We start from the raw sequence: 13150 nt of genomic DNA on the forward strand, positions 1-13150 counted from the left end.
AATTAAAATTAGTTTTCAGGAAATAAGGATTGAAGACACCTGTGATGTAGTCATCCATGTGATGTAGTTAAGGTACCCATAGTTTCTGAATTGCAAAGTGGGACAGGGGCTGGGATTTAATGAAAGCAATGCCAATGGTCTAAGATTGTGTGTGAGAAAATGTTACCAAAGGGTAGTATAGAGAGTGAGAAACGGAGAGAGAAAGAGAAGTCAGGGAATAGAGAGGAAGAAAATGTGAGGGAAGAGACATGAAGAGAAGAGAAGCAGTGTGGTCGAGTGGGAGTTAGAAGGACCTGGGTTCTAATCTTGGGTCTGCCACTTGTCTGCTTTCTGACCTTGGGCAAGTCACTTCAATTCTCTGTGCCTCAGTTATCTCATTTGGAAAATGGGGATTATGACTGTGAGTCCCATGTGGGCCTGGGTCCAACCTGACTAGCTTGTATCTACCCCAGCGCTTAGTATAGTGCCTACAGTGCCTGGCACATAGTAAGCGCTTAACAAATGCTATAAAAAAGGGGGGAAGAATTACATGGCAGAGAAAAGGATAGTGAGAGGCAGAGGGGAGAGAAGAAGTGAAAGGCATAGGGGAGAAAAGAAAGAGATATACAAAGCTTTCAATCCATTGTTCTCACCCCATAGAAAAAACAAAAACTCACCAGGGAGGTCTCAGCCCAACTCATTGTTTGGGAGGGCTGTTCTGCTGCCACTGTTGTAACTACTGGTGTCCTGCTTCCTGAGGGTTTCTGGCACTGGAAGGCTGTTCCAGAAAAGAAGATCCCGGACTATGATTTATCCTGCTGTTGCCATCACCTTGGACAACAGGCCGTAGCAGTGACCCGGCTCTTTACTGTTGTCTGCTGCCACTACGCCAGCCAAAATGGGTCCAAAATAGTTTCTTCTTGCCCTATTTAGGTGGCAGAATGATTCCTGGTCACTGTACAACTTCCAGCCAGGAAATAGCTCTTAGAATTTCATAAATGACTTTTTCCTTCCTAGGCTGGATGTGTAGTTGAGCACCACAGCAGTGACCAGGAGAATAAGCATTACTGACATTCCCAGAGAAACCAATCAGGCAGTGAGTATTTATTGAATACAGAGTGCTTACTTGCACAGGAAGAAAAATATTAAGTACTTTAGGTAAGGTGTTAAAGAACTACACCTTACAGAGAAGCAGCGTGGCTCAGTGGAAAGAGCACGGGCTTTGGAGTCAAATCCCGGCTCCACCAATTGTCAGCTGTGTGACTTTGGGCAAGTCACTTGACTTCTCTGTGCCTGTTACTTCATCTGTAAAATGAGGATGAAAACTGTGAGCCCCATGTGGGACAACCTGATCCCCTTGTAACCTTCCCAGCGCTTAGAACAGTACTTTGCACATAGTAAGTGCTTAATAAATGCCATTTAAAAAAAACTACTTTAGAAACTGGATTTCCAACATAAAAAGGGGGGTGCACATGGCTTCCCACTACATAAGCGCTTAGTACAGTGCTCTGCACACAGTAAGTGCTCAATAAATACGATTGAATGAATTGTCAAATCCTTTAGAGCAGGAAACGTGATGATTAACTTTATAGTACCCTCCCAAACACCCAGGACTGTGTCCTACACACAGAATGTACTCAATAAATACCACTCATTGATTCTCCACTATCATTCAGAATACTGGGTTGGATGGACCCAGTATCTGGGTCCAGACATTGTTGGTCTGACAATGTAAAGGTAATGCTAATGCCCTCCTGGTCTTTGGGTAGCAAATGAGAGTGCATCAATTCCAGTGGAAATTCTGGTAAATTGAGTGGAGGACTCTCAGAGGGTAGGGGGAAGAAATTACCAAAAAACAGAGTAAATTTGGTTGGTAAATTTTCATTTTTCACATCAAATGTGTAACATGTTGTATCTGCTTCATTGTTTGAGGACAGAACTGCTGCTCTTTCAAGTTTCTACCCAGAGTTTCAACCAACTTTCTTCTAGGTTTGTCTCATTGAGTATTTAAAGAAATGTTACAAGGACCAGATTACTAACCTATTAAAAAATATGGATACAAGTTTACTTGTGCCTATTTATTTCACATAACTTTTGACACCCTTCAGCTTTCAGATGCATCAGTGGGGAAAGATGATACAAATTCAAGAGCCACCTTCCCTTCCACTTCTTTCTCTCTCCCTCTCCTGCTCATTTTATATGTATTGATATTCAGAGAGGAGAGATGTAGATCCTTTCATAATCGACATATTTAAACCAATTTGGCACTGAAGCATGGAATTTATATTTTAAAGTTGCTGGGCAACACTAGATGCTTATTTCATCAAAGGGAGAAAAGGCCATAATAGTGAAGCAGTTAAACGTGATACTTAAAACCCGTTATCTTTATTTCTAGGGAAAGAAATAACTTTAGATCTCAAAGGCTGATTTCAGTCAAATTTGACAGGGGGCCCAAAGCTACTTCTCACACATCAGACAACCATCAATCAATCAATCAATTGTATTGAGCGCTTACTGTGTGCAGAGCACTGTACTAAGTGCTCGGGAAGTACAAGTTGGCAACATACTTGTAAACTAGGCCTCATTAGTTCTCACAGAACTACTTGTATGTATAACAGTTTACTTCTGCTTAAAACAAAGCAAAACAAGACAAAAAAACCCAAAACGAAAAAAATGCACAACAGAAAAAAAAAATAAGAAAACGACCCTTCACTAATGTTCAGCATCAATCTAGTAACTCGGTTGTCCTTGTCACTCTTTCTTGTTCACTCTCTCTTGTCACTAATTATTGTCTTGGCAACTTGTTAGATTACAGATTCTCATCTTTATTGTGGCCTGTATTAAACCCCAGGGAAGACCTCTTTTTAAAAAAAAAAAAAATCCATGCTCCATTAATCACCTGATTTCCATCAATCATTCATCCAATTCTCCTCTGGGCTAAATTCTGCCCACATTCTTCTCAGTTAAATAATGGGTAATGGAATGAGAGCTCCTGCCCAGGAAATCAGGAGGCTTGTGTGCTTTCTTCTCTGAGAACATAATCTCTTCTGACTTAAGAAAGTTTTTGGTGTGTTTTGGTTTAAAAGAAATCTATTCACATTTAAAAGAGTTAAATTCAATAAGGCCAAAATGATGGAGACTAACAAGAGCAATAGGTCTCAAGCAAGAGAAGTCCTTGAATATCTTTTAAAATAGATTTCAAAAATAATTAAGCCTATGAAATATGTATTTCTCCTTCCATATTTGTATTGATATTGCCAGCTTTTACCAATGCTAACTAAAACCTACATAGTTATGTTTTTTAAAACTCCTCATATGACTAGACTAAAACATTAAAAGCATTTGTCTACAGCAAGTATACATAGCTTCCTCAGAAATCCAGGTTCTAACCTAAATCAAGTAAAATGGAGTAGAAAATATGTTTATGTATTTTTCTAGTTTTAGGCTCTGGAAATGTGACAGGTGTCTTTTGTTTTTTTATTTTTTCAATTACTTATTCAGCCTACATTGGCCAAATCCAGTCTAAAATTCTTCAATAAGATGCATCAATTGCTAAAATGTATTTATTTACAGTGTGATTTTTTTTGCACCCCTGGAAAAAAAGAAAAGGCCATCCTAATTCTTCCTTGGGCATGACTAAAATTCTTGAATGTAATGAGTGTGTGGATCCTGAGGTGCAAGTAATAATATAAATATAATGTAATACAATATTAAAAATATAAATATATTAACATAATAGTACTTTGTGCAGAGTACTGTACTAATTCCCTGGCCTGGAATGCCCTCCCTCCACACATCCACCAAGCTAGCTCTCTTCCTCCCTTCAAAGCCCTACTGAGAGCTCACCTCCTCCAGAAGGCCTTCCCAGACTGAGCCCCCTTTTTCCTCTCCTCCTCCCCATCCCCCCTGCCCTACCTCCTTTCCCTCCCCACAGCACTTGTATATATTTGTACAGATTTATTACTCTATTTTACTTGTACATATTTACTATTCTATTCGTTAATGATGTGCATATAGCTTTAATTCTATTTGTTCTGACGATTTTGACACATGTCTACATGTTTTGTTTTGTTGTCTGTCTCCCCTTTCTAGACTGTGAGCCTGTTGTTGGGTAGGGACCATCTCTATATGTTGCCGACTTGTACTTCCCAAGCACTTAGTAGTGTTCTGCACACAGTAAGCGCTCAATAAATATGATTGAATGAATGAATGAATGAATCACTTGGGCAAGTAATAATAATAATAATAATGATATTTATTAAGCGCTTACTATGTGCAAAGCACTGTTCTAAGTGCTGGGGAGGTTACAAGGTGATCACAGGTTGTCCCATGGGGGGCTCACGGTCTTAATCCCCATTTTACAGATGAGGTAACTGAGGCCCAGAGAAGTTAAGTGACTTGCCCAAAGTCACACAACTGACAATTGGCAGAGCCAGGATTTGAACCTATGACCTCTGAATCCAAAGCCCGTGCTCTTTCCACTGAGCCATGCTGCTTCCTTTCTCAAGTACAATACAGTAGAGTTAGTAGACATGATTCCTGCCCACAAGAAGTTAACATTATTCAGGGAGAGCTTAGAATCTAAAGAAAAAGCCTTTTAGAAACTTTATATGCTGCCCAGCTAGAACAATTATGGAAACTTGAGAAAAAGCCTTTAACTTATTGATTAACCTAGAAGTATAGGTAGGAAACCTGTTTAAGGCAAATTCACTGAACAGTCATTTAGACAGATAAAAGGCAATGAAGAAAAATCCTTTCAGTATGAAGAAGTCTTATACCAGTTTTTTTTTCAGTCATCTACAGTACAGACCTTCTAGAGCTTGCTCTGGCTGTTTTGATTTTTACTGGGAATTTAACTTGCATCAAGGCCATTTCATTCTGGGAAGCTTTTCTTAAAATTTAGATTCTGTAGAGAGCACTTGTGCTGACACGGCTGCTCTATTGTTACTGCTAAACTATATTTGACAGCTGACCATTCCAGACTTTCAGGGACCATTTTGTTCTATATGGTGTTGTGACATGGGGACACTGATTTAAGACTGCTGAGGAGATAATCTCTTGTCTTGATTTTGTTTATATGTGTATGAGAGTTGTGAAATATGAAAAACATAATTTCACATGATTAATGTGGCCTTTAGGAGTCTACCTCCCTGTAGCTTGGCCTAAAAGGAACGAATCCCTTCAACCTTGTATTGTTTCTTTTCCCCATTATCCCCTGTTAAGGCATGGAGGATTTAACAAGTATATTTGCCTGAAACAAAATTAATAAAATATAAGGAGTGCAGGAAATCAGTAGCTTTTTTCCTTCTTAATTGGAAAAGGGGAACATTTTAAAATACTTCTTTTTGTTACTGGTTGCTTCTTATCTGGGAGAATGTTTCTTGGAACCATTTGGATGTGGGAACTAGAAAAGAAATTTCAGTGGTGTTGCAGCTGGTAAAATAGTTATATTAATTAACAGGCGTCTCTGTTCTCATGAAAAAATGGGTCCTGGCTGAACAAAATCAGGCCATAATTCTATTGTCAGTTTGGATAATGTTCAGCTCTCCTTAAGAACCGGTTTCTTGCTAACTTATGGTTTCTCAGCACCCATCTTAATGTTTTGGAATTGCTTCTCCTTGCAGATTCTCCTCTTTATTGGCATTCCAAATGGAGAAATGTAATACAATCACTTTTAGGAAGAGATTTTATAGGGACTATCTAGAAAAATCTGCTACATAATCAAAGAAACATCTTTGATTTTGCACTTCGATCTGTTGCCTTTGGGCTTTTGGTATTTGCTCCACCATCAACTCCACAGCACTTATGTACACAGTTATGAATTATATATTATTTATGTTAATGTCTGTCTTCCCCACTCGACTGTAAACTCATTGTGGACAGGGAATGTGTCTTCCAACTCCATTTATTCATTCAATCATATTTATAGAGCCCTTACTGTGTGCAGAGCACTGTACTAAGCGCTTGGGAAGTACAAATCACCAACATATTGAGACAGTCCCTACCCAACAGTGGGCTCACAGTCTAGAAGGGGACGACGGACAACAAAACAAAACAAGTAGACAGATGTCAATACCATCAGAATAAATGGAGTTATAGGTATATACACATCATTAATAAAATAAATATAGTAAATATGTACAAATAAAATAGAGTAATAAATATGTACAAATATATACAAGTGCTGTGGGGAGGGGAAGAGGGTAGGGCGGGGGGGTGATGGGGAGGAGGAGGAGAAGAAAAAGTTGGGGAGGTGCTCATCTGGGAATTGTCCATTGTATTATACTCTCCCAAGCGCTTAGTACAATGCTCTGCACACAGTAAGCACTCAATAAAAACCATTGATTAATATTTGTACTTTAAAGTATTTAAACCAATATTGAGTCAATTCCTCTAAAACATATATTTTCATTATGAATTGTCTCGCCGCCAACCCCTAGCCCACATCTTGCCTCTGGCCTGGAACATCCTCCCTCTTCAAATTCAACAGACAATTACGTTCCCCTCTTCAAAGCCTTGTTGAAGGCACATCTATTCCAAGAGGCCTTCCCAGACTAAGGCCCACTTTTTCTCATTTCCCACTCCCTTCTGCATCACCCTAATTTGCTCCGTTTCCTCTTCCCCCCTTCCCAGCCCTACAACACTTATGTACATATTTGTACTGATGTCTGTCTCTGTGTGTTTTTTTTAATAGTATTTGTTAAGTACTTACCTTGACACTGTACTAATTGCTGGGGTAGGTAAACAAGCTAATCAGGTTGGACACAGACCATGCCCCACATCATTAATCCCCATTTTGCAGATGAGGTAACTGAGACAAAGAGAAGTTAAGAGACTTACTCAAGGTCAGAGCAGACATGTGGTGTTGCCAGGATTAGAACCCAAGTCCTTCTGCCTCCCTGGTCTATGCTGTAATAATAATAATAATGTTGGTATTTGTTAAGCTCTTACTATGTGCCAAGCACTGTTCTAAGTGCTGGGGGAGATATAAGGTAATCAAGGTTGTCCCACGTGGGGCTCACAGTCTTAATCCCCATTTTACAGATGAGGGAACTGAGGCACAGAGAAGTTAAGTGACTTGCCCAAAGTCGCACAGCTGACAAGTGGCGAAGCCAGGATTAAAACCCATGACTTCTGACTCCCAAGCCCAGGCTCTTTCCACTGAGCCATGCTGCTTCTCACTGAGCCACGAGGCCACACTGTGTCTCATTTTGCTTTTTCCACAACATGCATCTATCAAGATAAAACATGCTGTGGTGTCAGAAGATATGGTTTTACACATGTGAATGGCATCGGCCAGAGCTCGACCTCTCAGCTGACTTCAACACTGTGGACCACCCCCTTATTCTGGAAATGATATCCAACCTTGTCTTCACTGATTCTGTTCTTTCCTGCCTCTCCTCTCTCCTCTTATCTCTCTGGAAATTCACCCCCTAACTGTGGGGGTCCCTCAAGGGTCAGGTCTGGGTTCCCCTCTAGTCTCCATCTACACCCACTCCCACACCCATTCATTTACTCCCATGGTTTCAACTGCCACCTCTATGCAGATGATACACAAATCTACATCTCCAGCCCTGATCTCTCTCCCTCTCTGCAGTCTCACATTTCCTCTTGTCTTCAAAACATCTCTACTTGAATGTCCTCCAGTCACCTTAAGCTTAATTGTCCAGAACTGATCTCCTTATCTTCCCACCCAAACCCTGTCCTCCCCCTGACTTTTCCATCACTGTAGATGGCACGTCTATCCTTCCTGTCTCACATCCCATAACCTTGGCATTAGCTCTGATTCCTCTCTCTCATTCAACCCACATATTCAATCCATCACTAAGTCTTCTTGGTCCCACCTTCACAACATGGCTAAAATCATCCCTTTCATCTCCATCCAAACTGCTACCAGGTTAATACAATCACTCATCCTATCCTGCCTGGATTACTGCATCAACCTCCTTGTTGACCTCCCAGCCTCCTGTCTCTCACCACTCCAGTCCATACTTCACTCTGCTGCCCAGATCATTTTTCTACAAAAACGTTCAGGACATGCCACTTCACTCCTCAAAAACCTCCAGTGGTTGCCCACTCTCCTCCACATCAAACAGAAACTCCTCACCTTTGACTTTAAAGCACTCCACAACTTTGCCCCCTCCTAACTCACCTCGCTATTCTCCTACAACCCAGCCTGCACACTTCGTTCCTCTAGTGCTAACCTTCTCACTGTCCCATGATCTCTCCTGTCTCATTGCTGACCCCTGGCTCACATCCTGCCTCTGGCCCAGAACACCTTCCCTCTTCAAATCCTATAGAAATTACTCTCCCCTCTTTCAAAGCCTTATTGAAGGCACATCTCCTCCAAGAGGTCTTCGCAGACTAAACCCCCCTTTTCTCTTCTCACACTCCCTTTTCCATCACTCTGACTTACTCCCTTTGCTCTTTCCCCCTCCCAGCCCCACAGCACTTATGTACATATCTGTAATGTATTTATTTGTATTGTTGTCTGTCTCCCCCCCATCTAGAGTGTAAGCTTATTGTGGGCAGAGAATGTATCTGTTTATTGTTATATTGTACTTTCCCCAGTGCTTAGTACAGTGCTCTGCACACAGTAAGCACTCAATAAATGCAATTGAATGAGTACTGCAGTACAAATTCTCTGCAAAGTGGGGTCTGAAGTACTGTGATTTAGCAGAAAGTCGGGGCTGTTCTTCTTCTTATTATTATCATGAGTAGTTGTAGTAGTAATAGTATATTTGTTAAGTGCTTATTACGGCTCAAGCACTATTCTAAATGCTGAGGCAGATATAAGTTGTACAGGTCAGGCATGGTCCCTGTTCCACATGGGGCTCACAGGCCAAGAAGGGGGAAGAACAGGCCTTGAATTTTACAGATGAGGAAACTGATGCACAGATAAGTTAAGTGACTTGCTCAAGGACACACAACAAGAAACTGACAGAATCAGGATTAGAACCCAGTCCTGACTCCCAGATCTATGCTCTTCCCATTAGGCCCCGCTGCTATACTAGGAGTCAAGGTACTGGGTTTTGATTACAGCTTTGCAGCTGGTGTGTTGTGTGACCTTGGACTAGTCATTTAACCTCTGTGTACCTCAGTTTCTCATTTATAAAATGGAGATAATAATATCTGTCCCATCTGACCTCACTGGAATGTTGTGAAGATACAGTGAATTAGTAAAAGTGAAAGTGCTTTGGAAAAAAGTGCTATATAAAAAAAACCCAAACATTATTATCTCTATATGATATTGCTTAATATTGCTTTTACTGCTTGCTGTTGGTGTTACTGTACTGTATTTTAATATTCTGTTTAATATTCTTTTTCGTATTGTATTATATCATTGCTGTAAGGGAGACAGTTCTGGTATTATATAATCAAATGTGACTGGACCATTATGTACATTTCTTAACCCAGAAAGATTCAGATACAAAATTTCCTCTCTGAACTTTTTGTATAATGTTCAATTTCTTACCTACACATTCTAATCTAGCAAATTTCATTCTATATGTGTTCTGTTGCTATGACTATGACCCAGTTATAGTTAGCAGTATTTATTGATGCAGTGCACTGTACAAGACACTTGGAATAAAGAAGTGACCCATTCCCTGCCCACAAGGAGCTTCAGTCTAATGGGAGAGACAAAGAAAACTATTTACAACTAGAGTGGTCAAAAGAAGTAGTCACCTACACATTGTGTATTTGAGTGCTGAGGAAGGGTATAAATAAGTGCATAAATTCTTGAGTTGGCTGTTGGAATGATATGGCTCAGGGTACTGAGAAATTAACCATAAAAGACTTGTAAGAGGAGGTGGGATTTTCAGAGGACTTTGAATGTGAAGAGCCATGCTTTTTTGGATTTCCTCTTAAAGGACATATGGGGAATGCAGCTTGGTCTAATGGAAAGGGCATAGGCTTGGAAGTCAGAAGACCTGACAAGTGAGAATCAGCATGACCTAGTGGATAGAGCATGGTCCTGGGAGTCAGAAGCATCTAAATTCTAATTCCAGCTCTACCACTTGTCTGCTTTGTGACCTTGGGTAAGTCATTTAACTTCTGTGTGCCTCATATGTAGCCCCATGTGGGACTTGGACTGTGGCCAAACTGATCACCTTGTATCTACCCCAGTGCTTTGTAAAGTGCCTGGCACATAGTAAGGACTTAAATACTTAACAAGTGAGAAGCAGCATGGCATACTGGATAGAGCAAGGGCCTGGGAGTCAGAAGGTCATGGGTTCTAATCCTGGCTCTGCCACTTGTCTGCTGTGTGACCTTGGGCAAGTCACTTTGGTTCTCTGTGTCTTGGTTCCCTCATCTGTAAAATGGGGATTGAGACTGTGAGCCCCACATGGGACAGGGACTGTGTCCAACTCAATTTGCTTGTATCTACCCCAGCGCTTTAGTACAGTGCCTGGCATATAGTAAATGCTAACAAATACCATCATTATCATTAGTAAATACCATAAAAAATCCAAAAATAAAAAAAATCCCAAACCTGGGTTCTAGGCCCAGCTACGTCCTTGGCCTGCTGAGCAACCTCAGCCAAGTTACTGAACATCTCCACCTCTGTTTCATCATCTGTAAAATGGGGATAGTATATGTCTTTTCCTCTCTCCTAGGGATCATCATCATCATCATCATCAATCGTATTTGTTGAGCGCTTACTGTGTGCAGAGCACTGTACTAAGCGCTTGGGAAGTACAAGTTGGTAACATATAGAGACAGTCCCTACCCAGCAGTGGGCTCACAGTCTAAAAGGGGGAGACAGAGAACAAAACCAAACATACTAACAAAATAAATAGAATAGATATGTACAAGTAAACTAAATAAGTAAATAAATAGAGTAATAAATATGTACAAACATATATACATATATACAGGTGCTGTGGGGAAGGGAAGGAGGTAAGATGGGGGGGATGGAGAGGGGGACGAGGGGGAGAGGAAGGAAGGGGCTCAGTCTGGGAAGGCCTCCTGGAGGAGGTGAGCTCTCAGTAGGGCCTTGAAAGGAGGAAGAGAGCTAGCTTGGCGGATGGACAGAGGGAGGGCATTCCAGGTCCGGGGGATGACGTGGGCCGGGGGTCAATGGCGGGACAGGTGAGAACGAGGTACGGTGAGGAGATTAGCAGCAGAGGAGCAGAGGGTGCAGGGTGGGCTGTAGAAGGAGAGAAGGGAGATGAGGTAGGAGGGGGCGAGGTGATGGAGAGCCTTGAAGCCCAGGGTGAGGAGTTTCTGCCTGATGCGCAGATTGATTGGTAGCCACTGGAGATTTTTGAGGAGGGGAGTAATATGCCCAGAGCGTTTCTGGACAAAGATAATCCGGGCAGCAGCATGAAGTATGGATTGAAGTGGAGAGAGACACGAGGATGGGAGATCAGAGAGAAGGCTGATGCAGTAGTCCAGATGGGATAGGATGAGAGCTTGAATGAGCAGGGTAGGTATGGATGGAGAGGAAAGGGCGGATCTTGGCAATGTTGCGGAGCTGAGACCGGCAGGTTTTGGTGACGGCTTGGATGTGAGGGGTGAATGAGAGAGCGGAGTCGAGGATGACACCAAGGTTGCGGGCTTGTGAGACGGGAAGGATGGTAGTGCCATCAACAGAGATGGGAAAGTCAGGGAGAGGGCCAGGTTTGGGAGGGAAGAAAAGGAGTTCAGTCTTCGACATGTTGAGCTTTAGGTGGCGGGCAGACATCCAGATGGAGATGTCCTGAAGGCAGGAGGAGATGCGAGCCTGGAGAGAGGGGGAGAGAGCATGGGCAGAGATGTAGATCTGGGTGTCATCAGCGTAGAGATGATAGTTGAAGCCGTGGGAGCGAATGAGGTCACCAAGGGAGTGACACACCAAGGGAGTGCGTGTAGATCGATGTTTAGAGGCGAAAATAAAATAATAAAATAAATTATATGAAAGTGCTTTTCTAGCACTTAGTTACTTATTTATACCCTCCTTAGCAGTCACGTATGTATGTCTGCTCAATTTATTTATTTTAACAAGCTAGTTGTCCATATAGACAGGTATATATGAAAAGAAGCACAGACCTAGAAGTCAAAGGACCAAAGTTATAATGCTGGCTCTGCCACTTGCCTGCTGCATCACCTTGGGCAAGTCACTTAACTTCTCTGTGCCTCAGTTTCCTCATTTGTAAAATATGGATTAGATCTTATCGAGACTGTTAGTCTCTTGTGGGACATGACTATGCCCAACTTGATTATCTTGTATCTACCCCATTGCTTCCCCTCTCAGTAGGAGAGTTTTCAGTACTCTACCAGTCTCAGCTGTGGGAGGGAGAGGCAAGCAGAGGCATACCCATGCCATTCCTAGCTTAGGCAGTGGCTAGTGAGTGGAAAGTAATCTGCTACAAGTCAAAACTCACCTATGCTGGGCAGAAGAGAGTCAAGGGTGGATACTCAAGTTTACTGCACAAAAGAAGGCAATGGTAAAACCACTTCTGTATTTTTACCAAGAAAACTCTATGGATCCACTACTAGAATGATTGCAGATGGAGGTGGGGTGTTCTGGGAGAGATGTGTCCTTGGAGTCGCAATGGGTCAGAAATGACTCGACAGCATAAAAGAAGACCCCAGTGCTTAGTATAGTGCTTGGCACATAGTAAGTCCTTAATGTATACCATAATTATATGTATAATATATTCATTCATTCAATTGTATTTATTGAGAGTTTACTGTGTGCAGAGCATTGTACTGTTTCCCCCATTAGAGTATAAGCTCTTTGTGGGTATGGAACATGGAAAAAATGAAAGCACTATTGAAATTCAAGACATCATTAGCATTATTATGGATGTATTCTCTCCTCGCTCATAAATCAGCAAAAGGAGGAAAATAGGTAGCACTAGAAACAATAGTGGAAAAAATAGCAATCTTCTTTTTTCAAATAGATTAAAAAATAATGAGTCTTAGTAAGAAAATGGGTGCTATATTGGAATGGTTTTGACAGTATTTAATAACTGTTTGCTCAGATTATCAGATAATTTATACAAAAAAACCTAAATTTAGTTTTTTAATTGTAGTTATTAATGGTTTTGACAGTATATGGTAAGTACTCAGATCATCAACTAATTTGTCCAAAAAATAACCTAAACCTAGTTTTTTAATTGTAGTAAGTATTATTTAATACTTGTTAAACACCCATGGTATGTTTATGTGCTTTCACAGGGCA

The 13150-nt window shown here is 41.4% G+C and overlaps 1 protein-coding gene across 4 annotated transcripts in view; it reads left to right on the forward strand.

Annotated features, from left to right (window-relative positions):
* The window catches only part of FHIT (fragile histidine triad diadenosine triphosphatase), a 1410080-nt gene that overhangs the window by 182738 nt on the left and 1214192 nt on the right, over positions 1-13150 (forward strand). The window lies entirely within an intron of this gene.

Source organism: Tachyglossus aculeatus, chromosome X1 (genome assembly GCF_015852505.1).
Source record: "Tachyglossus aculeatus isolate mTacAcu1 chromosome X1, mTacAcu1.pri, whole genome shotgun sequence".
Classification (NCBI taxonomy): Eukaryota; Metazoa; Chordata; class Mammalia; order Monotremata; family Tachyglossidae; genus Tachyglossus; species Tachyglossus aculeatus.